The sequence below is a fragment of the Sapajus apella genome, unplaced genomic scaffold, assembly GCF_009761245.1.
Source record: "Sapajus apella isolate SASKATOON/1434 unplaced genomic scaffold, GSC_monkey_1.0 scaffold154, whole genome shotgun sequence".
Classification (NCBI taxonomy): domain Eukaryota; kingdom Metazoa; phylum Chordata; class Mammalia; order Primates; family Cebidae; genus Sapajus; species Sapajus apella.
The window spans coordinates 2,334,277-2,346,377 of NW_022437094.1; positions in this window are offsets into that span (position 1 = coordinate 2,334,277).

Consider the following 12,101-nt stretch of genomic DNA (forward strand, 5'->3'; position numbering starts at 1 on the left):
CCATTCTAGAGGATGAGGCATGAGAATTGCTTGACCCTGGGAGGCAGAGGTTTCAGTGAGCTGAGATTGAGCCATTATACTCCAGCCTTGGCAGAAAAGCAAGATTTCATATCAAAAAATGCAAGCATAGAAGAAAGAGTGGAGGGGAGTGTAAAAATGTAAGTAGTTGCTGGACGTGGTGGCTCATGCCTGTAATTCCAGCACTTTGGGAGGCCGAGGTGGGTGGATCACAAGGTCAAGAGATTGAGACCATCCTGGCTAATATGGTGAAAACCCACCTCTACTAAAAATACAAAAATTAGCTGGGGGTGGTAGTGTATGCCTATAGTCTCAGCTACTTGGGCGACTAAGGCAGGAGAATTGCTTGAACCTAGGAGGCAGAGGTTGCAGTGAGCTGAAACTGAGCTACCGCACTTCATCCTGGGCAACAGAGCAAGATTACATCTCAAGAGAAAAAAAAACAGTAGTAGTTGTTTCAGGAGTGGGGTTACGAATGTTTTTATTTTATCCTTTTACTTTTCTGTGTTTTTACATTTTTCTAAAATTTAGCACATATTACATTTCTAACCAGGCAAAAATCAATGATATGTTTTGGGTTTGTTTCTTTTCAGACAAGGTTTAATTCTGTCACCCAGGCTGTAGTACAGTGGTGTGAACATAGATCACTGCAGCCTTGAACTCCTAACCTCAAGCAGTCCTCCTGCTTTAGCCTCCCAAAGCACTGGGATTACAAGCATGAGCCACCATGCCCAGCCAACTATTGTTTTCCCATAGCACATATTGTGCTTTGAATTAGATTTGGCCGATACATGTCTGTTACCCTTTTTCTTCCCTCTTCTGCCTGCCTGGACCATGGACTCAGCGACTAGAGGCCAGAAGCCATCTATGACCATGGTGACCAAAGTCACACTGTGGAAAGAGGGAACATAAGAAGAATGTGTTTTAGCAGCCGCCACAGCCTATACCCCCTAACCCTGAGCTGCTGTCACCCAAGAAAAATGAAACTCATCTCTTATTTAAGCCACCGTTTGCAGGGGCTGAATGCAATCCTGACTGATCACCATGTACTCCATTTTCATGTGAAAAGAAAATTAGCCAGACGTGGTGGTTCATGCCTGTGGTCCCAACTACTCTGGAGGCTGAGGCAGGAGGATTGCTTGAGCACAGCAGGTAGAGGTGCCGTGAGCTATGATTGTGCCACTGCACTCCAGCCTGAACCACAGAGCAAGACTCAGTTTCATAAAAATAAATAAAGGTGAAAAGGGAGAAAAATTACATGTGTATGTGTGATCAGCTACATGAGTATAAAGATGTTGAAGGATACATACCTTGCATTAACATTATAGTCAATATCAAAGGATAAGATTAGAGACAATGGAAAGATTATGAGGTTTCTATTTTTTTAATTAATTAACTTTTTGAGATAGAGCCTCTCTCTGTTTGCCCAGGCTGGAGTGCAGTGGTGTGATCTTGGCTCACTGCAACCTCCCGTGTTCAAGCAATCCTCCTGCCTCACCTCCCAACAGCAGAACCCTGTCTCTACTAAAAATACAAAGAGGTTGCAGTGAGCCGAGATGGTACTATTTGCACTCCAGCTTGGGCTAGAGTGAGACAATGTCTGGAAAAAAAAGAAAAAGAAAAAAACAGGAATCCAACAGCGTGCTAGCATTACTTATTGCCATTGGGCCCCAGTGATGGGTGGGTGCTGCACAGTGTGCAGGTGCAGGCCTGGGGAGACTGAGGACATGGAAGGTTTGGTGGAGTTCTGCAGTTTGAGCCCAGGACACCAGCTTCAGAGTTGCTCCGAATTCCTTGGTGCAAAGGGTCAGGCCCAAGTTCCATCAGCCTAATGCAAAAGGCATCCAGGAGACCAGCAGGGCCCTGCCTGGGGACATGAAGCCCAGAGGGCAGGTGCAGCCTGGCAGAGGAGCAGGGTGACAGCTGTGGTATGTGGCACTGGCCCCAGGCTCCCCAGAGGTGTACCCTAGCTCTCATGAGGAGAGCCCAGTTACCTGCCTTGCTCTGAGGCTCTGAGATGGTGGCTGGATCCCACCTTACGTGCAGCCGAGCTGGACTGGGGCACACGGGAGCCGGGTGTGTACAGCCCAATAACAAACAAAACCATAAGGCTGAACTTGCACGTGATCCATGTCTCCTTGATCAGCAGCTCTTCACTGCTCAGAGCCTTCATGGTGCCTGCCCTGTGAAGCCATGTGGTGGGGATGGGGGTGGGGACCACAGTGCTGCTGACCCAATCCCCTTCCAATGTTTCTGCCTTCCTGTTCCTATTTCCTCTCTCAAGGTAGCCAGAGGTTTCTTGTCTTTCTGGCCGTCTGAGTGGCTTCCTTATTTATCTCTCAACATCTTGCAGCGAGTGCCAGGATTGCTTTTGTTCTTGGAAACTCAGACAAGCTGGGACCAAACAGAGATCCATGGAGATTGTTCAAAGGAGAGAAGGTAGAGGGAAATGGCAATGGGTTAGTTTTGCAGGACTCAGCTAGGTTCTGGGGGAGCCAGCAGAGAGAAGGATTCCTTTCTTCTCTCTCTCTCTTTCTCTCTTTTTGTTTTTTTCTGTTTTTAGAGACAGGGTCTTGCTCTATCACCCAGGTGGAGGTGCAGTGGCAAAATCGTAGCTCACTGTAGCATCAACCTCCCAGGTTCAAGTGATCCATGATTCTCCTGCCTCAGCCTCCCGAGTAGCTGGGACCACAGGCACACATGCTACCATGCCCGGCTAATTTTTACTTTTGTAGGAATGAAGTCTTGCTATGTTGCCCAGTCTGATTTGAAACTCTGGTCCTCTAGATGTTCTTTCACCTTTTAACTGAAACCAGGACTGACTCCTGTGCCCCTCCTCCTCTCTGACCCAGTAAATGTCTTCTCTTCACAGCTTCTGCACAGAGACCAAGTGAAATTGCTTGGCTGCAGTGGCTGACATGACCCATCACTTTGGGAGGCTGATGCAGATGGTGGATCATTTGAAGTCAGGTGTTTGAGACATGCCTGTCAACAATGGTGAAATCCCAGCCTACTCAAAATACAAAAACTAGCTGGGCGTGTTTGCACACACCTGTGGTCCCAACTACTTGTGAGGCTGAGGTGGGAGAATAACTTGAACCTGGGAGGTGGAGGTTGCAGTGAGCTAAGATCATGCCACTGCACTCCAGCCTGGGTGACAGAGTGACTCCATCTCTGAAAAAAAAAAAAAAAGTGATTGTTAACAGAATCATGGCTCCTAAAGTAGGGTTGCCAAATAAAATACGAGAAGACTAGTCAAATGTGAATTTCAAATAAACAACAAATAATTATTTTCGTATAAGTTATGCCCACATATTGCATGAAATATGATTGAACTCAAGAATTATATGTTGTTTATCTGAAATTCAAATTCAACACAGCATCTTTTATTTTTATTTGCTAAATGTGGCAACCTGATCCTAAAATGGCTCAGCTCTCATAGTTAAAATCAGATTTCTCAGAAAGAGAGGGAGGAGGAGAGAAAACAAAAGAACAAATCACCCCCTAAAGAAATTACTCAGTGTGCCTGAGCAGTGGAGGGGCCTCCTCCCATGGGCCCAGATACAGATGTCCCAGGAGAGAGGGCCAGGCTGCGTGGGGCACTCAGGTGCTAATACTGGTTCAGCCACCAACTTGCCTGTGGGTCACCCTGGGCAGTGGTTTTATTTCCCTGGGCTCCTAGCCACCTCCTTGCTGAAGATCCACAGGCCCAGGTGTCCTGGGTGCTGTCCGTTCATCGCACTAGTTCCCAGCACCCCCTCTGTCTGCAAAGGCCAGGCCCTGGGAGAGGAATAAGACTCCAAGGCCCCCAAGCAGCTGGCTAGCAGGCAGATACAGACCCATAAACAGATCTCCAAGATCCAGGGGGTAGAATTTCTGCCTCTTCCTTTAGACAGAGAGTTAGTCTCTGCTGAGCCCCACACCTATTCTCTCCCCTGTGTCAGCAGCCACTCAGGGATCTGCAGGGGCTGCCTACAGGTGGAACTGGCTGCGGTGGTCCTTCTGATAGTATCCTGTAGTGGCCCTAACATTATTAAAAAAAAAAAAAAAGCTCTCCATGTAGGCTGGGCCCAGTGGCTCACGACTGTGGTTGTAGCACTTTGGGAGGCTGAGGCAGATGGATCACCTGAGGTCAGGAATTTGAGACCAGCCTGGCCAACATGGGGAAACCCTGTCTCTACCAAAAATATAAAAATTAGCCAGGTGTGGTGGTGGGTGCCTATAGTCCCAGCTGCAAGGAAGGCTGAGGCACAAGAATTGTTTTAACCTGAGACATGGAGGTTGCAGTGAGCCAAGATTGTGCCACTGCACTCTAGCCTGGGCAACAGAGCATAGCTCCATCTCATTTTTCCAATTATATCTAGTATAGTGTATTTCAAATCTAAGTTACCTACTAGTACTTCTGCACATTCCAAAAATTTAGAAATTTTCTGAAAAAGAAACTGGTAAATCTATTCCAGGAACAGGATATAAATATATATAAATGTGCAAATATACAGGAAGGGTTACTCTGAATACATGTTTAGACACACTATTACATAACTGTTTTCAGTGGTTCTTCACAAAATATGAATTAAGTAAGATGCTCATTTGAAAGACTTTTCAAATTCTAAAATAAATCATTGAACGCATGCATTTCTTCATTTTCTAATTTCTCGAAAGTTGCATCGCTAAGGTGAATTCCTTGGTAGTTATTAAATTTTAAAAAGCTAACAATATGGTTTTATGACCAGCTTAATGTAATTTTCACCTATTAAGTGTTGGAATTCTTGGCTTAGAAATACCAACAACAGCTACTCTTCTCGCAGGATTAAATAGCATAATGCAAATCAAAGGGTTTGAGAAATTGGTAAATTTGAAACTTCACAGCTTGTCACACAAAGTCATTCAGTATATGTTTGCAAAAAAAATGTAGACAAACGGGATGACTTGTATTAGTGAGTTATGGACATTAATTCTTAATAATACAAGAAACCTCAATTATAAGTGAATATGTTCTTTTGATGAGTTATAATATAAAACTTCCATTTTTTTGGTATATTTTCTATCAGTTCTATGTCACACAGCACATTTTATTGCACATATGAAAATTAGGTTAGAGTCATGATTTAACATTATATTTAAGCATGTTGCTTAAATTTTTTTCTCCTCCCTGTGATGAAATGGTATCCTACTCTCTCCTCCTAGTATTTATGTACCATAAAATTGCCTCACGCTAGATGGACTGCCCTGAGGGGATAGTGAAATCATAAGACTTATCAGAACCTTATAGAAACTCACATTGCTAGAAGAGTCCTTATTACTGTTTCAATAATTTTTGTTTTACTATGGAATTCTGTATTTGGACTGAGAAATAATGGGCTATCAGTTGAATTACCATTTGTTTCATTAGCATTTTTGCTTTAGTGAATGAAACTAAGCAATGTCATGATTATTACGGAAGACAATAGAGGACACAGTAGTTCCACACAACCTCGGAGTTGGACCAGTCTTGATAGGAATTTCATTTTCAGTGTGAGAGCCTACAACAGCTGGAGGTAGGGAAGCATGAATGGAACATGTATTCAGAGAGCACCAACCCTGTATCTCAGTCAGGGGCAGAAACTGAAATGAGGGGCTGGGTTTGTGTTTGCGGGGGTGGGCGTGGATGTGGTGGCTGAAACATGAATGCAGCGTCATCATATAAGTAAGATTGTGTGCTATTTGTCTTTCTGTGCGTGGCTTATTTCACCAAGCATGTTGTCCACCCATGTTGTCAAAAATGGCAGGAATTTTTTCTTTATTAATGCTAAATAATATTCTGTTGTGTCTAGATAGATAGATAGATAGATAGATTTCTTTATCCAGTTATCCAATAACAGGCATTTATGTTGTTTCCATTACTTGGCTACTATAAAAATGCCAAAATGGATATAAAAGTGCAGATATCTTCTTCAGATATTCATTTTATTTCCTTTGGCTATATCCCCAGAAATGGGATTTCTGGGTATATAGTGGTTGCCAGGGGCTGGAGGAAGGAGAGATGAGCAGTTGTTGGTCAAAGGGTACAAAATTTCAGTTACGCAAGATGAGTAAGTTCTGGAGAGCTCCTGTACAACACTATGACTGTAGCTAACAACACTGTGATGTATGCTTGACTTTTGCTAAGATGGTAGATCTTACGTGTTCTTACCACACACACAAAAGAGGGCAACTCTGGAGGTGACAGAAATGTGAGTTTGACTGTGGTGGTGAAGTATACATATATCAGTCATCAGGCTGAACACTATAGAAATCAGATTTTATATCAGTGAATGAATGAATGAATGAACAGATCCACATTTCTGGATTTTTTTTTTTAAAGAAGACACCCACAGCTTTAGCAACACAGGACACCCATTCCCACACTCCTGCACCACCTCTATTCCACAAATACCTGACATACATCCTTAGAGAAACATGATCTATTCTTTTTCACACTTTGCCTCCTTTGTGTAACTAGGAAAATAGAAGCAAATGGGGCTTTTTAAAGGATTTTAATTTTTTTTCTAATTTTATTGTATCCATTTTATCTTCCCTAGTGGCTTATTTATCTTATTTATCATATCTCTATTTGACCTTACTTTATTTTATTTTGTAATGGCTCCAGGGTTTACAGCAGGCACCTTTAACTTAATATATCCTACCTTTTCTTTTATTTTCTTTTTTTTCCCACAGGGTCTTGCCCTCTCGCCCGGGTTCTTTTTTTTTTCCCCTCCACAGGGTCTTGCTCTCTTGCCTGGGTTGGAGTGCAGTGATGCAATCTCAGCTAACTGCAACCTGGAACTTCTGTGCCGAAGTGATCCTCCCACCTTAGCCTGCTGACTAGTTGGGACTATGGGCAGGTACCACCATACCCAGCTATTTAAAAAATTTTGGAAGAGACCAGGTCTCACTATGTTGTCCAGACTCATCTTGAACTCCTTGGTTCAAGGGATCCTCCCACCTCAGCCTCCCAAAATATTGGGATGACGGGCATGAGCCACCATGCCCAACCTACAGTCTGCCTTTAAGTAACATAATACCATTTAATGTACTGTATTGTATATGAAACAGAGATACTTTTTAATAAATCCTGAGACATAAAAAGTAGATAGATAAAGGAGTGGTAAATAACATGGAAGCACAACTTTGGTGCCTACAGAAACTGACTGGAAAAGAAGTGAGTCAGTTTGTCTTGTAGAATGAAAGGCAGGTTGTGAACTTAAGAGGCAAGTGGCACTTTGGAAAGTAGAATAAAATGTAAAACAAAAGCCAGCAAGGTCAGTTGAAAATCTCTAACCAGAGCCCCAAGTTCACCTGTCCTCCCATTTGATAAAAAACTTAGATGTGTGTTCTCTACATATATCAAACCTGAGACTTTCTAGCTCAGATACCATGGTTTAAACCTGAGATATAATGAAAACTGTACACCGAAAATGGAACTCCAACTTTCTTCCCTGACTCTGCTTTTAGAAAGCAAGTACGCTTTTACTTCCCAGGCAGAAAATTGGGAGATCTTTCTCAGAAGAAGCTAAAATGTCTCACATAAAGATCCCCAGATAATACACTGAGGTCCCCCAAATAAAATGCTAGTTCGGCTTCCAAAACCTCACACTTAGTGCTATCAGTTAACAGACATCCTGCTTCCAAATAAAGCAAGCCAGGGACCACCACACATTGGAGGGAAGCCTCCAACAAAAGAGATAGAAGCAACAGAAAAAAAGGAATTCATGGGACCAGTCAAAATCAGGAGCAAAAACTTTAAAAAATATCTTAAAACCCTCTCATAAACATATAAATTTCAATAGAAACAGTAGAGGATAAAGTCACAGATTATCCCAGAAGTGGAATAAAAAGACAAACTGAAAAAAGTAGATGGGGAAAAAATTAAAAACCAATGCAGGTATATTGGTCTAAGCAGCCTAGTGTCTGAATAACAAGACTATCAGAAAAAAACAAAGAAAATAAAAATATTCTCAAGGAGATAGTCTGCAGACTTACTAGACTTAATAAAATGAAAAGATTCCCACCAAGCTGTTATTATGAAAATTCAGAATCTCAGAAAGAGAGCATCTCCTAAAAAGCTTCCACAGACACATAAAGCCTGGTTATAAATAATGTATCACACAATCACAACAGATTCAAGAACAACAGTGTAATGAGAGCACAATTGCAAAATGTCTTCAGAACCATAAATTTAGATTCAACCTAGAGGTTACTCTCTATCAAAGAGGAAGAATTTTAAGGCTGGCCAGATCTCTAAACATTTCCACCCAGGAAAATGTGTTCAAGTACAACTAGAGAGGATAACAAGACAGAAGGAAACAAAGAATCTAGGACTCAGGCCACCTCACACAAGACGGCAGTTATGTGAGATCACAAAAGACTTTCAGGAGACACCACAGAAAAGCAGACATCATGCATATCTAGGGAAAGCCACTCTATATTGAAGTAGGATGACAAAAGCCCAAAGAAAGTTGCCTATCCCCTTGCCAAAAAAAAAGGGAACAGATGTTTTTCAGTAGATGAAAACTATCTTTGAAAGCCATGTGATAAATGCTACACTTGGGGGTAAAATAGCTGTTAGAAAACAGGCAAACAAATATAGTCAGAAAATTAGCTTCATGCTAAAAAAAATAATGGATGTGAAAGCAACCAGACCACTCAGAGGCTACTTACTGCATTTGGCTGAATAAACTAACATAGGCTAGGAAAAAAGAGAAAATCCAGAAGTACAGAAGGGCTCAGATGTCAGAACTATTTCAGAGAAAGAATGAAGAATATGTTCTTCATTATTTTTTCTAAAATCATTAAAAAAAAAAAGGCCAGAATACTAAAAGCTCCAAGAGGAACTTAGATCATGCTTTGTTTCCTACATAGCCTCCGCCTTTGATGCTGGAAGGCCCTTGTAGGTAAACATTCTTACCACTGAAGAGTGAGGGACATGGCATAGCTTTTCTTTTACCGTTTCCATGTTCTCTAGGCGTGAGAAGCCCATGGCTCTGGAAGGAACTGGGAAATACAATTCTGATACAGTTTAGATTTGTTCCCCCTCCAAATCTCATGTTAAAATGTGACCCTTAATGTTGGAAATAGGGCCTAGGGAGAGGTGTTTGGGTAATAGCGATGGATTCCTTATGAATGGCTTGGTCTCATCCCCATGGTAATAAGCAAATTCTCATTCTGCAGGTTTAAAAGAGTATTGTACCTCCCCCCTACCACTTTCTACTCCCTCTCTCACTGTGTGGAACCACTTGCTTCCCTTTTGCCTTTCATCATGATTGTAAGCTTGCTGAGGCCCTTATCAGAAGCAGATGTTGAAGCCATGTTTGTCCAGCCTGGAGATCTATGAGCCAATTAAATCTCTTTTTATTATAAATTACACAGCCTTAGGTATCTCTTTATAGTAATGCAAAAACAAACACAAATTCTAACCAGAAATAACTGACTCAAGACAGGCAAAGTCTACTCAAACTAGAAAAACAAAGGTTACAACCCCCCCATATTTTACTGTGCTGCATTACTTCACATATCATTATAGAACCCTCACTTGTATGCTTGCTGTTTAAATCAACTGGAAAACTTGCCTGTGTATGGCTTTTAAGCAACTAAATGAGGATTTAACATAACATTGAGGAAAATAAGCAGGAGTAGGGCATGTTTGAATTTACATTACATCAAATGAAAAGGTTAATAACTTAAAAGTTTTGAGTAGCATAAACCTGGATGTGATAAATGCATGTGGTCAGAGGACTATGTAAGAGGAAGCCCAAATTCATAGATTCAATCCCTGATGATGAACAACTATGTTTTTTTTATTTGTCAAATGAAAACCAAGCTGAAGCCTAAGTTCTATCATTCATTTTTAAAATGTACCCCTTGAAACAAGGGAAAAGGGACAAAGAATGATAAAGAAAGGTAAATCTATGACCTTTCCATCACATGACAAATTGCACTGATAAAAAGATGGCAAAATGTATAAACAAAAAGTTTACATGTTTTCACTAAGATGGTAACAACTAAAGGAAAGTATATTACATTTTAAAATAAGACAAGTGAATATGTGAAAAGTTGAAAAATTTAAACCAATATGAGTTTTTCTAAATACTTTCTATAATATATCCAATCAAACAAGAGTTTTCACTCTTTTTCTGGGTGGAAAAACAATGGTGTCTCACCATCTGTTGGAGACTTCCTCAAGTACATTGTGCTTGCCTCTGGTTGGCCAGAAGGGTTGGACTCCAAAGCTGTATCTATAGAGGGAGAAAAGAAAAAAGATTTGGTCATTTACAAAAATTTATCAACTCGTTTATTCAACTGCTGCATTTAGGCTATTTCATTACCTCTACTTTTATTCTTATCCATTGAAATGAATGTATAGACATAAGATGGAGACAGGCAAGATGGCACACACTTGTAGTCCCAGCTACTCAGGAGGTTGAGATGGGAAAATCCCTTGAACCCAGGTCAGGAATTTCAGGCCAGCATGAGTAACACAGTGAGACTCTCTTTTATTTTTTTTTAAATGAAGACATAAATGTTGGCTTTGAGTTGTTTAAAATCAAGTTTGCATAAAATAAATCAAGATGGCAGTACATTTTAAAAGACAGGTCTATTTTATAGGCAAAATATAAGATGTATTTTGGAGTTTAAAACCTTTTTAAAAAGTAAATTCAGCATATCTGTCATTTCCATGTCATTCTGAGGACAGAACCTTACTTCTGTTGAGTAGCTGTCTTCCACAGTCATATGAGATCTCTAAGTCTTTATTTCTTCATTAACAACACACAGGGAGAACATACACAAGCCTTTTTTGTATTGGAAAGGGCCAGAAGAGACATACATAAGCTGTGTTGTAATCTTAAAGAATGACAATAAAGAGCCTTTTTTGGGGCTCTCATCAAACACTATCCATCTATTAACTTGTGTTTAAAATCACTCAGAGGCTTTCCCCACACCACCAAGCAGAGTATAAGTTTACACAAGTACTTATGTTTTGTGTATAAAGGTATAATCAATTAATTCACATAATACATTTGTTTATTCTAAAGCGATCCTGAAATATCTTGAAAAATGAGTATAGGGTCGGGCGCGGTGGCTCACGCCTGTAATCCCAGCACTTTGGGAGGCCGAGGCGGGTGGATCGCGAGGTAAAGAGATGGAGACCATCCTGGTCAACATGGTGAAACCCCGTATCTACTAAAAATACAAAAAAATTAGCTGGGCATGGTGGCATGCGCTGTAATCCCAGCTACTCAGGAGGCTGAGGCAGGAGAATTGCCTGAACCCAGGAGGCGGAGGTTGCGGTGAGCCGAGATCACGCCATTGCCCTCCAGCCTGGGTAACAAGAGCGAAACTCCGTCTCAAAAAAAAAAAAAAAAAAAAAAAAGAAAGAAAGAAAAGTGAGTATAGTACTTCCAAGTTACAAAGTCACACTCATCTTGAGTCTTAATCATCCTATCTCTGAAAAAATTTAAAGTTCAACCAAAGTTTAAATAGAAGAGCTATATAAGACATTTCCTCTACAGTAATGAAATCTCTGCCATTTAAATGAAACCAATGAGCCAAATGGATTTAATATCTTTATGGTACAATCTTTTCGATTTTGAAAATTTTAGCTTTTATTAAAGAAACATATTATTATACAGAATTATTTCTACTTAGAGTCATCTCTTTGCAAAATTTTGGAGGCAGACCAACTGTTTTCTCTTTTCTACCCACTCTCATCCCCCTTCCTCTCCCAGCAGTGTAGACTGAGAAACCTCCAACTTTCTTATCTTTGAACAAGATGCTAGTGTCAGGAGGTGGAATGACAAAATGGGAGCCATGGCAACAAACACTTACACAGGCAAGGTCTGGCATTTTAACCATTTTTTTTTTCTATTATACTTTAAGTTCTGGGGTACATGTGCAGATCTTGCAGGATTGTTACATACGTAAATAGATACCATGGTGGTTTGCTGCCTCCATCCCCCCATCATCTACATTAGGTATTTCTCCCAATGTTATCCATCCCCAACCTCCCCACCCCCTGCTATCCCTGCCCTAGCCCCCTACCCCCAACAGACCCCAATGTGTGATGT